General features: G+C 39.1%; 1 non-coding gene across 1 annotated transcript; it reads right to left on the minus strand.

The window, feature by feature from the left end:
• Nucleotides 1-626: 626 nt before the first annotated feature.
• LOC141687852 (small nucleolar RNA R71) lies at nucleotides 627-733 on the minus strand. Its single transcript, XR_012561331.1, has one exon. It is a non-coding gene; the product is annotated as a small nucleolar RNA R71 (small nucleolar RNA).
• Between the last annotated feature and the right edge of the window lie 13,276 nt (nucleotides 734-14,009).

Raw genomic sequence — 14,009 nt, forward strand, 5'->3', positions numbered from 1 at the left:
AGTTTATGTACTTACCATCATTGGTCATTAGGACTCAGTGATTAGGACGTAGTAGTTACTTACTCTTTTCGGTTGTGTTTCAGGTACTTTAGCAAGCGTTTATGCAAACTCGTTCTCGTGCTCGCAAGAGGACTTTAGATACAACTGAGGAGACAAACGAAGTTCTTGATATTCCGGAGAAGTTAGATTTTGAGGATTCGGATTCAGGAACTGAGCAGAAAGAACCAGTAAACATGGGAGATCGTATTGTTCAAGCTGATCCAGCTCTTATGGATTTTTCTCGGCCTAAAATTGATGATATTCAGTCAAGCATCCTTCATCCGGCTATTCAAGCTAACACCTTTGAAATCAAGCCGGGCACTATTCAGATGGTGCAGAATTCTGTTTCTTTTGGAGGAGCGGCAACTGAAGACCCCAACATGCACATAAGAAATTTTTTTGAGATCTGCAGCACTTTTAAGTATAATGGCGTGACTGATGAGGCTATCAAGTTGAGGCTTTTCCCATTCTCACTAAAGGATAAGGCTAAAGACTGGTTACATTCTGAACCAGCTGGGTCCATCACTACGTGGCAAGATCTTGCGCAAAAGTTTCTGGTGAAGTTTTATCCAATGGCAAAGACTGCTGCTATGAGGAGTGCTCTTACTCAGTTTGCGCAGCAACCTACAGAATCTATGTGCGAGGCTTGGGAACGCTACAAGGAAATGTTGAGAAAATGTCCACATCATGGAATGCCGGATTGGATGGTAATCACTGGTTTTTATAATGGTTTGGGGGCCCAATCTCGGCCCATGCTCGATGCAGCAGCTGGAGGAGCTATGGTTTGTGAGCTTTGTGCAGGTTCTCATGCTACGGATCAGTGTTCTCTTGTCAACGAATCTGTTCAGTATGTGAATAATTATCAGCGACAACAGCAGCCTGTGCCAGCGACCTATCATCCTAATAACAGAAATCATCCAAATTTCAGCTGGGGGAATAATCAGAATGCTATTCAGCCACCATATCAGCAAGGGGTGAGTAAACAGTTTAACCCACCTGGATTCCAGCAACCACAACAGTATGCTACAAGGCAATCATATCCTCAACAGGGAAGTGCAACTGCACCTACTAGTGCTGATTTTGAGGAACTTAAGCTGTTGTGCAAGAGTCAGGCGGTTTCTATTAAGACCTTGGAAAATCAAATCGGTCAATTAGCCAATGCAGTGCTCAATCATCAACCTGGCACTCTTCCCAGTGACACGGAAGTACCAGGCAGGAAGGAAGCTAAAGAGCAAGTCAAGGCTATTACCTTAAGGTCTGGAAAAGTGGCTGATGCTGAAAAGGCAAAAGAAGTCGAAGCTGAAGTTAGAGATGAAGAATCTAAGAAAAAGGAGAAAGCGGCGGAACCAAAGAAGACTACTGTTGAACACACTCTACCTGAGGCTAATACAGGGGAGAAACAGCTCTATCCTCCACCACCTTTTCCTAAGAGATTGCAGCAACAAAAGCTGGATAGACAGTTCGGGAAGTTTCTGGAGGTGTTCAAGAAACTTCACATCAATATACCTTTCGCTGAGGCTCTGGAACAAATGCCTAGTTATGCGAAGTTTATGAAGACTATTCTTTCAAGGAAGGTGAAACTGGATGACCTTGAAACCGTTGCTCTCACGGAAGAATACAGCGCGGTTCTGCAACAAAAGTTACCACCAAAACTGAAAGATCCAGGAAGCTTCACCATTCCTTGCACCATTGGCAATCTAACTTTTGACAAGTGCCTTTGTGATTTGGGAGCAAGCATTAATCTGATGCCCTTGTCGATCTTTAAAAAGCTGGATCTGCCTGATCCAAAACCCACATACATGTCGCTACAATTGGCGGACCGTTCCATTACTTACCCAAGGGGCATAGTTGAGGATGTGCTCGTCAAGGTGGATAAGCTCTTCTTTCCAGCAGATTTTGTTATTCTGGATTTTGAGGAAGATAAGAAGATTCCCATAATCTTGGGGAGGCCTTTCTTGGCTACTGGCCGTACCTTGATAGATGTACAAAAAGGGGAACTTACTATGCGGGTCCAAGATCAGGATGTGACCTTCAACGTATTCAAGGCAATGAAATTCCCTACAGAAGATGAGGAGTGCTTAAAAGTGGATGTGATTGATTCCGCAGTTACTTCGGAACTCGAGCACATGCTAATGTCTGATGCATTGGAAAAGGCCTTAGTGGGGGAATTTGACAGTGATGATGAAGATAGCAATGAGCAATTACAATATCTGAACGCTTCTCCCTGGAAGCGAAAGCTGGACATACCATTTGAATCTCTTGGTACTTCTAACCTTAAGAATGCTGAAGGGAAGCTCAAACCATCAATAGAGGAAGCACCTACCTTGGAGCTCAAACCACTACCTGAACACTTGAGGTATGCTTTTTTAGGTGATTCATCTACGTTACCTGTTATTATTTCAGCTGACCTTTCAGGTAGTGAGGAAGACAAGCTCTTAAGGATTTTGAGAGAATTCAAATCGGCTATAGGATGGACCATAGCAGACATCAAGGGGATAAGTCCTTCATATTGTATGCATAAAATTCTGCTAGAGGAAGGTAGTAAGCCAACTGTGGAACAGCAACGAAGACTGAATCCCATCATGAAGGAGGTGGTGAAGAAAAAAATTCTGAAATGGCTAGATGCAGGCATCATTTATCCTATTTCTGACAGCTCGTGGGTGAGCCCCGTACAATGTGTACCTAAGAAAGGAGGTATCACTGTGGTCACAAATGAAAAGAATGAGCTCATCCCTACTCGAACAGTTACAGGATGGAGAGTATGCATGGATTATAGGAAATTGAACAAAGCCACAAGGAAGGATCACTTTCCTCTTCCATTTATTGATCAAATGCTTGACAGATTGGCGGGACATGAGTATTTTTGTCTTCTGGATGGTTATTCCGGGTATAATCAGATTTGTATTGCACCAGAGGATCAGGAAAAGACTACCTTCACTTGTCCATTTGGCACATTTGCTTTTCGTAGAGTTTCGTTTGGGTTATGTGGCGCCCCGACCACCTTTCAGAGATGTATGATGGCTATATTCTCTGACATGATTGAAAATAACGTCGAAGTGTTCATGGATGACTTCTCCGTCTTTGGAAACTCATATGATGAATGTTTGAATAATCTGCGCGCCGTACTCAAAAGATGCGTGGAAACTAATTTGGTGCTTAATTGGGAGAAATGTCATTTTATGGTGCGTGAAGGCATTATCCTTGGGCATAAGGTCTCTAGCAAGGGTCTGGAGGTGGACAAGGCCAAGGTGGGAGTCATTGAAAATCTTCCCCCACCCAATTCTGTGAAAGGAATCCGTAGTTTTCTTGGTCATGCGGGTTTTTATCGGCGATTCATCAAGGACTTTTCAAAGATATCTAAGCCATTGTGCAATTTGCTTGAGAAAGATGTGCCTTTCAAATTTGATGATGAATGTTTGGCAGCATTCGAGACTCTCAAGAAGAGTTTGATCACTGCACCAGTTATTACAGCACCAGATTGGACAAAACCGTTTGAGATGATGTGTGATGCGAGTGATTATGCGGTAGGTGCAGTTCTAGGACAGCGCAAGAAAAATCTCTTCCATGTGGTCTACTATGCGAGTAAGACTTTAAATGGTGCCCAATTGAACTACACCACTACTGAGAAGGAGCTTTTGGCTATAGTCTTTGGCTTTGAGAAATTTCGATCTTATCTGCTTGGTACGAAAGTAACAGTATTCACTGATCATGCAGCTATTCGCTATTTGGTTTCTAAGAAGGATTCGAAGCCGAGACTCATTCGTTGGGTGCTTTTACTTCAGGAATTTGAGTTAGAGATCAAAGATAGAAAAGGTACCGAGAATCAAGTAGCTGACCATCTCTCTAGGTTGGAGAATCCCGATTCTACTTCACAAGATAGGACATTAATCAATGAATCTTTTCCGGATGAGCAGTTGTTTGCAATTCAGGAGGCAGAACCATGGTTTGTAGATATTGTAAACTATCTTGTCAGCAATATAATGCCTCTTAATTTGACATCCGCGCAAAAGAAGAAGTTTCTGCATGAGGTGAAGTGGTATATGTGGGATGAACCATATTTGTTTAGACAGGGAGCTGACCAGATCATCAGGAGATGTATCCCGTTCTGTGAGACGGAGGGGATATTACGAGACTGCCATTCCACGGTTTATGGTGGACACTATGGAGGTGAGAAGACGGCAGCTCGTATTCTGCAAGCAGGTTTTTTCTGGCCTACTTTATTCAAGGATGCTCATCAGTTTGTTTTAAGGTGTGATCGTTGCCAAAGAGTGGGAAATTTGTCAAGGAAGGATGAGATGCCATTAAATGTGATGCTTGAAGTCGAGGTCTTCGATGTGTGGGGAATCGATTTCATGGGGCCTATTATCTCGTCTTGCAATAATCAGTACATCTTGTTGGCAGTCGATTATGTCTCAAAATGGGTCGAAGTTAAAGCTTTACCGACAAATGATGCAAAGGTAGTACTAAATTTTCTTCATAAGCAAATTTTCACAAGGTTTGGAACGCCTCGGGTAATCATAAGTGATGAAGGATCGCATTTTTGCAACCGTAAGTTCACTTCTATGATGCAGCGTTATAATGTGAATCATCGAGTAGCTACTGCCTATCATCCGCAAACAAATGGTCAAGCGGAAGTGTCTAACAGAGAAATAAAGCGCATTCTAGAGAAGGTTGTTTGTCCGTCAAGGAAGGATTGGTCTTTAAAGCTCGATGAAGCTGTTTGGGCTTACAGAACAGCATACAAAACTCCACTTGGGATGTCACCGTTTCAGTTGGTGTACGGTAAGGGATGTCATCTACCGGCGGAGCTTGAGCATAAGGCCTACTGGGCATTGAAGAAATTGAACCTGGATTTAGATGCAGCTGGTAAGAAAAGAATGCTTCAGCTTAATGAACTTGATGAATTTCGACTTCAAGCGTACGAGAATAACAAAATGTATAAGGAAAAGGTGAAGAGGTGGCACGATAGGAAGCTACATCCTAAGTTATTTGTGCCAGGGCAACAAGTTCTTTTATTCAACTCTCGGCTCCGACTTTTTCCTGGGAAGTTGAAATCAAGGTGGTCTGGACCTTTTATTGTCAAAACTGTGTTTCCACATGGAGCGGTGGAAATTTTTGAGAATGATTCGGACCAAGCATTCAAGGTTAACGGTCAGCGGTTGAAACACTACTATGGGGACATGGCAAACCGAGAGGTGGTTAGTGCCATTTTGTTGACTACTTGAGAAAGGTACGGAACGTCAAGCTAATGACGAAAAAGAAGCGCTGCGTGGGAGGCAACCCATGAATTGTTGTTACAGGAACCCTTAGAAGTTAATAACCTATCCAAAAACACAAAAAAAATCAGAAAACAGGGGCTGAAAATTTTATTTTTCCAGAGACCCTCTGCGCGCCCGCGCAGCTAGGCTGAGCGGCCGCGCAGGGGTCGAGTTCCAGATTTTTTTTTTTTGCAGTTCAGAAAAAAAAAAAATAAAAAAAAATAAAAACACAAAAATAGTTTTAGCCCATAAACCCACGAATTGTTCCCACTACCCCATGAGTTTATCCCTTAATTCCCAAACCCTAATCTAATCCATACCCTATATATACATACACCTATCCTACATATCTCCCACAAAACTTCCTACACTTAAACCCTCTCACAAACATCAAAAATCAGTTCTTACACACTTCTATTCACGAATCAATGGCACCCAAGAGAGCACGCACTATTGACAGCAGCAGCACAGTTCCTACTGCTGATTCTTCGAGGGGCACTGTTGCAAGGCCTCGGTTAACTGACAGAGCTACGGAGGAGGAGTACACTAGGCTGTTGGGGAAGCTGATTCTGAAGGAGAGGGGGTTTTTACCATCAGGGAGGGATGGTGAGTTGTTGCCCATGATTGCAGAGAAGGGGTGGATAGCTTTTTGTGAGTCACCCGAAGCTGGACCGATGAGCGTTATTCGCGAGTTCTACGCGAACGCGAAGGCTGAAAAGAATGGATTTTCTGTAGTCCGTGGGCTGACGGTTGATTATCATCCTGCGGCGATTCGCCGTGTGATTGGACAGCGAGAGAGGAATCCCGAGGAGGAGAACTGGAATGAAAAGACTGCTGAGGATTTTGACTTGGATTTGATTTGTGCGACTCTCTGTCGACCGGGCACAGTTTGGAACCGCAGTCCATCCAACAATGAGTATCGTCACTTTCCGGCGATCGCCATGAACAGGTATGCCCGTGCATGGAATGCATTTATATGTGCTAATATTTTGCCTTCTTCACATGCACACGAGGTCACAGTTGAGAGAGCACAGCTGTTGTGGGGAATTCTGAATGAGGAATACTATGTGGACCTTGGTGAGTTTATCTACCAAGGGATTCTGAAGTTTTTGAGGGGAGCAAAGCATATGAACATCCCTTATGCATCCACGGTTACGAAGCTATGCCGAGCAGTGGGAGTGAACTGGCCGGCTCATGAGCAGTTGCAGTTGCCAGCAGCTCCGATAGATTCTGGCACTCTGAATGGGATGCAGGAGTGGACCGGTGGTGAGCCTGAGGAGCATGGGCTGGGTTATCGTCTTCCAGGAGGGCGTCCAGCACGAGGTGCTACTATGGCTAGGCAAGGGCATGGTGAGGCTGGTTCGTCGAGAGGCCCTACGACTAGTAGTGCGTTCAGGAGGGTGCTGGGATGGGTGATGCCCAGTATAGGAGGCTTTCACGGCGGATGGATGCCATGTATGAGACGCAGAGTAGGTTTGCTCAGGAGCTTACCCTTGCGTTAGGGACTGCTTTTCGAGGCCTTGGAGCTGATATCCAGTGGCCAGTTTTTGGTGAGGACTCTGCATACCCGCCGCCTGATACTCCACTCGCTGAGGGTGATGATGATGACTCCGAGTAGGTATACCCTGTGTTCCTTTCTACTACTTTCACTGAGGACAGTGAAGATTTTTAGTTTGGGGGTGGTAGTTAAAGGAATATTGTGTGTGTGTCATTTAGTTGCATATTCATGATAGTTAGTTCATATAGTTGCATAATTTATGCCATATAGTTTTTTTTATGAATGTCATATAGCTCATGCATTTACTATGATCCCTTTTACAATGATTTATCGACTGAATTGTGATATTGATGCGAGTGTAGTGATAGCATTAAAGTGATATTAAGTTGTGTAGGTTGATATGCATGCTAGAAACAAATGTAAATCTACTGAGTCTTAAAGAATGCGTAAGGGCTAGATTGTTGTTATGATTTGGTTGTTTTCAAGGTCAATCTATTTATTATGCTTAGAATTCGATTATAGGTTCTTAGTGATAAAAACATGAAAAAGAAAATTGTGTTGGAGAAAAAAATATGGAAGTTGTTGCTAGTTGTGGCTAGGCGTCAAATGGCTAGTAGCCGGCTCGTTTATGTTGCGAGTAGTCTAGGGTTGAGTAAGATGGAGCGAAATGCACTTGCTCAGAAGTTATAAAAAAAAAAAAAATTTCTGCATAATTGATTAAGAGTGGGCTCTTTGGTATTCGAGTTATTAAGTTCTTAGGGGACTTTGTGCCTAGTGACCTAAGGCTTTTAGAGTCTGGGATCCGCTAACCTAACGCTCGTTACATGGATACCATTGTATAAGTCTTTTGTGGACCTCACTCATTGCACGGTCAAATAAGCATTTGAGTTGTAAATAAAAAGCACAATTCCGTAGTAAGCTCCAGAGTTCTTGTAGTGTTGTATATCACTTTGTGCCTAGAATTTTTATTCTTTGTATAATCGTAGGATTGCCTTGAGGATAGTCTAGTCATAGTAATTGGTCTAGTTCCGAAGCATATCTGTTAAGCATTTGCACACACCACGTTTCTGGCTGTTTGTCCAGTTGCATGAGTTTATTGATCTTTAGATGTCTAACTGCATTCGTTGAGATGTGACAATTTGGTTGGTTAATTGTAGTATGGGGGATCGTTGCATTTTCATATAGATTGCATTCATGCATATTTTTATTTGTTTTGAGTCTGTGACGCTTGAGGACAAGCATCGATTTAAGTTTGGGGGTGTGATAAGTGGCATTTTATACCACTTAGAACGTCTTAAAATGGCTTAAATTGGTATCTTGAAATCAAGTATTTTGTGTATTTAATGCGTTTTTCTAGTGTTTATGCATTTCAGGGTATTAGTTGCATTTCGGGGGAGGAATCATCAAGAATAAGCCTTGGCATGTGTTCACCATTGCGAGAGGAAAGGAATGGGCAGATTACGGCGAAGAAACGGAGCAAGCTTGGAATTTTTCCAGTAGGGTCCTGCGCGCCCGCGCAGCAATGCTGAGCGGCCGCGCAGTAGCCTGCGCGCCCGCACAGAAATGCTGAGCGGCCGCGCAGGGTCGGGGAAAAAGCTGAATTATTTTAGACTTCTACTTCTGTGTGGCTTCCAACTTCTATGTAATCTGAGTTTTATGGGACTATTATATAGGTAGATTTGAGACGTTTTCATGGAGAGTATTAAGGAGATTATGTTTTAGATTGTGTTTACGCAAGGAGCGAAGGAGATAAGGAAGAAGACCGATTTAGCACACCGCAACGAAGAGGAAGCATATATTCTTGTGATTCTTGTTTCGTTGTAACATTGGATGCTAGTTTTCTTGCTTTGACTTATTTACTCTTGTGACGTACTATGTTTTAATATAATTAGTTTAGTTATTATTTTCTTGTGTTTGTTTATCATGATTTCATATGAACCCATGATGGCGATGAGTTCTATTATGGGCTAATTATGATCATGGGGTTACAACGGATTTATTATGGAATTCTTTAGTTAATTGTTTAATACTTTAGTGTGTGATGATTGCATGATATCTAGTATTGGTTGTGCGTATTCGTCTTATGTGCGTCGCGAACATATAAGATAGGGTGTTAATCTCTTGTGAAGCGACGGTGGATCTTGAGATTTAGAACTTGCCATGCTAGCATATGTTCATGTACGTTGTGCATGATTAGTGGGTAATTCTAACAGTTTTATTTGCCCTATGTAATCAAAAGGAATAACTTGTGCTTAAATCGTTGTGTTGTCAATTTCTGTAGACATATAGGAACTCAACATAATTGATGACTATTCAACTTCTATCTTAATTGTGGATGATTGGTAGAATGGTATTAGTATAATGAAAGTTGGCTTTTATCAGTTTCGTGTTATTTGATTAATGTCATCACTGTCACATGCTAAAGGTAATAACAATGGCTATAGAAGGAAGTAATAACGAAGTTGTGATCTCATGAGTGTTTTATTATTGATAATTTGAAGTGATAGTTAAGTGGTTAATTAAGTAGTTAATTATAGTTAATATTTGATCAACAATTTTAAGTGTTATTATCTTAACATTAAGAAGTAATCATACATTGGTGAGTGAGTTTAATTAGACAATAATTTAGTCTGAGTCTCTGAGGGAACGAACTAGAAAGTATTCTATATTACTTGCGAACGCGTATACTTGCGTGAATATTAGTGCGTGTTTTCGCCCTAACAGTGAGCTAGACTATGAAATGTGTGGCAACGCTCAAATGTTGATTTGATATGACAGTCTACTCATTGATCAAGGAAACCTGGATTAAACATTGATGAAGATGACACATTACATGGCTCTAGTTTAATCTATAATATGTGGTTAAAAGGATTATATTACATTGTACATTATTCATAAAAGGTTAAATCGATCACCGATTGAATTATTATTACTTGGGTAGTAATGATGTACTATTATATGCCGCTCATTATTTACGATTTTAAATTAAATTTTAAATTCGTTGCCAACATAATAATAATCTATAGGGTCACACACAAAAAATGCTTGAAGGATTATTTAATTTAAATTAGATTTAAATTATATTAAAGTAATTCAAATTATTTATAATATTAATTAAGTATGACTTAATTAAATAAATAAATAATAATATTCGAATTTACTAATATTAATAATGAAATTCAGTTGTTAAATAATTAAGTATGACTTAATTATTATACAAATAGGAATTTTGAATTAATAATAACTCCTAATTAGTTAAGAGTTATAATTCGTTATTCTACTCTCTATATAATATCTCTTGTGCCTGATTTTTAAGATAAGACTTTTACTAAAATCCTAGCCACCAAGAGAGAAGATGGAGAGAGTAAAAATAAACGAGTTTGTGCTAGTACACATCCAATCCTTGAGTTCAAGCATTCATGTGGATAACGATAGAGCGTAGATCGCGAGAGCGGGATGCGTGGTGATTGAACAATCTTTGGATCTCCATTATTCAATCAATTTGTAAAGCTTCTTAAGGTAAACAATCTGATCTACGAATGAAATACCTGTTTTACACATGGATCTTGCGGTGAGTTTCGAAAATTCTGGTTTTGCACGTTTTTAATTACTGTTTCCGTTGCGTTTATGTGCTCGAAACCCTTCAATGACATCAAAGCTACTTGCAAAAAGTGTTTAATTTATTTATGTGTTTACTGGTTTTACGATGATAGCATGTATACAATATTCCATGACTTTTATGTATGCGATTTTGTATGTTTTGCATGTTGTTTTGTTTATATATACGTATGTATGTATATATTTTGAATATATGATATTCGTGAGAGTTGTATAAATATATGATAATTATATAATCTATATATATACTGATATATATATGTTATGTGTTTGTTCATATTATAAAAATCGTATTTGATACGATTCTGAATCGGATACAGTGGATTTGCTGAAATCTGGGTCCGGTGTCCGAATTTCGCAAACAAATACCCTATTCGATAGGTAATCACAGGGCTGAGCAAAAACGAACCGAAACTGAAAAACCGAAACCGAAAAACCGAACCGAACCGTGCTAATTCGGTTCGGTCCGGTCCTGATTTTTCAGAAAATTTGATCTATTCGGTCCGGATCGAATAGACCGAAATAAAATTCGGTTCGGTCCTTATAAAAAATATTTCGGTCCGGACCGAATAGTCCGAATAGTCCAAATCATAAATATCATAATTTTATATTATATCTTTTACATATATCTTAAAAATTTTAATCATAGATTTTAATTTATAATTGTATTTATACACTTTTAGAACTCTACATATCACCTTAATTTAATTATATTTTAGATTTTATAATTTTTGGTTTAAAATTTTAATATAATTTTATTTTTTTCAAAGAATTTGTTCCATTTGGTCCACACCCGAACCGAACCGAATTATTTCGGTCCGGTCCGGTCCATAGTAAAATTTCGGTCCGGTTCGGTCCAAGAAAATATGATAATTCGGTTTTTCGGTCTATTCGGTTCGGTTTTGGACCGAACCGACCGAATGCTCAGCCTAGGTAATTAAGTGTCTGAACAAAACTGATAGATAAAGCTATCAGCGACTAATCTGTAAGATATTTGACGGCGTTTAGGCCCAGTAATCTGCGATTTAATGTTATTAGATTTAATTTCGAATTTTCTGATTTTTGCCATATTTGATTTTTATGATTAGATAATGATGGTTATGATATATTAAGATCAAATTATGTGTTTTAACATGTTCTTATATGTTAATTGAGCATGGTGGATGGTTATGGTTTATGAGCTTAGGTTAATGGTTTTGTTTTTTTAATACGACTTGCATGTCATTTGATCTTGTAATTATTGAATCTCAGATGTAACTCGAGTTCTTCTTGTAAGTACATTAGATTAGTTTTTATATTTATTCGTGTAATGTAGATGAAGACACGAAGATTGAAGATCAAGGAAGGGTAATCCCACATGGAGGTCATCCAAGGAAGCAATATAAGAAAGAAGACATGTAATAGGTCTGTTAGAAGGATTATCTTCATAAAGTACTTGAGAAATAACAGCAATACCAACATTTGATGTCTTCATGGAATTCTTGAAGTTTTCCTCCATTTACCTTAGTTGTTCAAGATCAACTCAAGGATTTTCTTTTGAAAATATTCTTCTACTTACCTCAGAGTCAAATAATTGAATCTTTGGATCCTTGTAGAACATAGTTGTCTTTCTTCCTTTAACTTTCAGAGTTTGAAGATATTGATTTGCTTCAGCACCGGCTTCTATCACCAGAATACCTTGGTCTTCATCAGCAGCAGTTGTGACTTGTGCAAATTTTTGAATTTTTATAGTCACAATCAAATCTTTACTCTTCTTTCATTCCCCTTACTTTCTCCACCTTGTCTAGATTGAAATCTAGTGATTACTTTTGATGAACCACTAACTCTAACTAGCTCTTCACCTCTTCTACTTTACTTTCCTTCTGTCCCCCTTATTACCTCCATCAGAATTTTCATCATCAGTACTTATCAATGTCAGCTGCTTGCATTTAGATTTAATAATTCTCTCCCCCTTTTTTGGCATCATCACCAAAAAATAGAGAAAGAATAAGCTCCATTGAATTTTGTACTTATGTAAGTTGATCAGACAATTGAACTTATTTAGCTTCCAATCTAGCTTGACTAGCTTCAGTTGCAGTTTGTCTGACAACTATTGGTGCAATTTGTTTCTGAATTTCCTGATGAGTAGTCAGCTTTGAAGCAATCAATGATTCTTTAATTTGATTGATTTTAGTAGTAGTTGCTTCATGAGCTATGTGTAAGGATCTAACAACTAAAGTTGATGCTTTCAGATGATTGAGCATATCAGGATTTATAATCTTCTGTTCTGCTATTTCCAGATGTGCAACAGCATGTGTTCTGGAAATAGGATATGTATAATCTTTCCAATGAGCATTCCAGAGATTATCAAAATAATCATGCTTCTTCTTAGCATCCAACTCTTTTATTTTCTGTTGTCTCATATGCACTGGCACATCTTCAAGGAAGAAAAGATCATCCTCAGGATCTGTAATAGCATTAGAAACATTAGCTTCTTCACCATCATTAGATTCTTCATTAGCAACCGAATTTTTGCACTAATTGCTGAACTTCATCACCAGCTTCAGCATGTATAATAGAATTAGAAATTGGTGCAATATGTGATCCAGTAGCTTCAGAAGCTTCCACACCTTCAGCATTTAACTCCATATATTTAAGTATTGTAGATAAATGAATTGGAGCTTCGAAATTAACTTCCAGAACCTTAGTTCCTGTAACATGCTGTGGTGATTCTGAAATGGATGAAACTTTATGAATGGACTGTTGTGATACTACATCTTCAACAACAACTGGGATTTTCTCAGGTGATGGTAAAGTAGACTAAATGGACTATTTTTTAACAAGAACAAGGATTGTCTCATGTGGTGAAATAGTAGAATGTATGGACTGCAAGAAAGTATCAGTACTTAGACTTGCAGGGAGATTAATAACCCTTGATACATCAGAGTTTTCTTGATGTTCAAAAGACTGTTGTTCAGCATATATTTCTTTAGTACTCTGAGCACCTGCAAACATATAGCAATTAAAACCTAATCTCTCTATTCTTTTAAAGTAGTCTCACTACTCATCACACCACACATCTCATGACTTTTAATAGTCAGAGCTTCCTTACAAGGATTACTACATCCTATCTCTCATCTACCTCTCCTTTTGCCAGGAAGGATCCTGCCTCTCTTAAATTCTGTTTTTCTCTCAATCTTTTCACACATCTCACAAAAAAATCATTATCCTACATAAATAATAGGTGGCTAAAGAAGGGTGATCTGTGGTCATACAAATAGAGGTAGTCCTTAAATAAGGTCTAGAAGTAATCATACCAACATGATTTATATCATGAAAACTAAATGCTGAAAAGACTGAATCAGTATTTAGAATAAATGCTGATAAAGTAATAACAGTATTTATACCTTGTGAATCTGAAGATGCAGATTCCGTGCAAACATTCAGTTTTGGTACTGATAAAATATCAGTAGACAGTTGAGATGGATGAACTCTGCCTTCAGCATCAATAATAAGAGTCACTGCAGCAGGAGTAAGGCTTGCATTATAACTTTGACGGAATGGTTCTTGTGTAGCTGAAGAATCAGGGGTTGCTGGATGACTTTGACAACCAGGTT

The sequence above is a fragment of the Apium graveolens genome, chromosome 9 (assembly GCF_009905375.1).
Source record: "Apium graveolens cultivar Ventura chromosome 9, ASM990537v1, whole genome shotgun sequence".
Taxonomy (NCBI): domain Eukaryota; kingdom Viridiplantae; phylum Streptophyta; class Magnoliopsida; order Apiales; family Apiaceae; genus Apium; species Apium graveolens.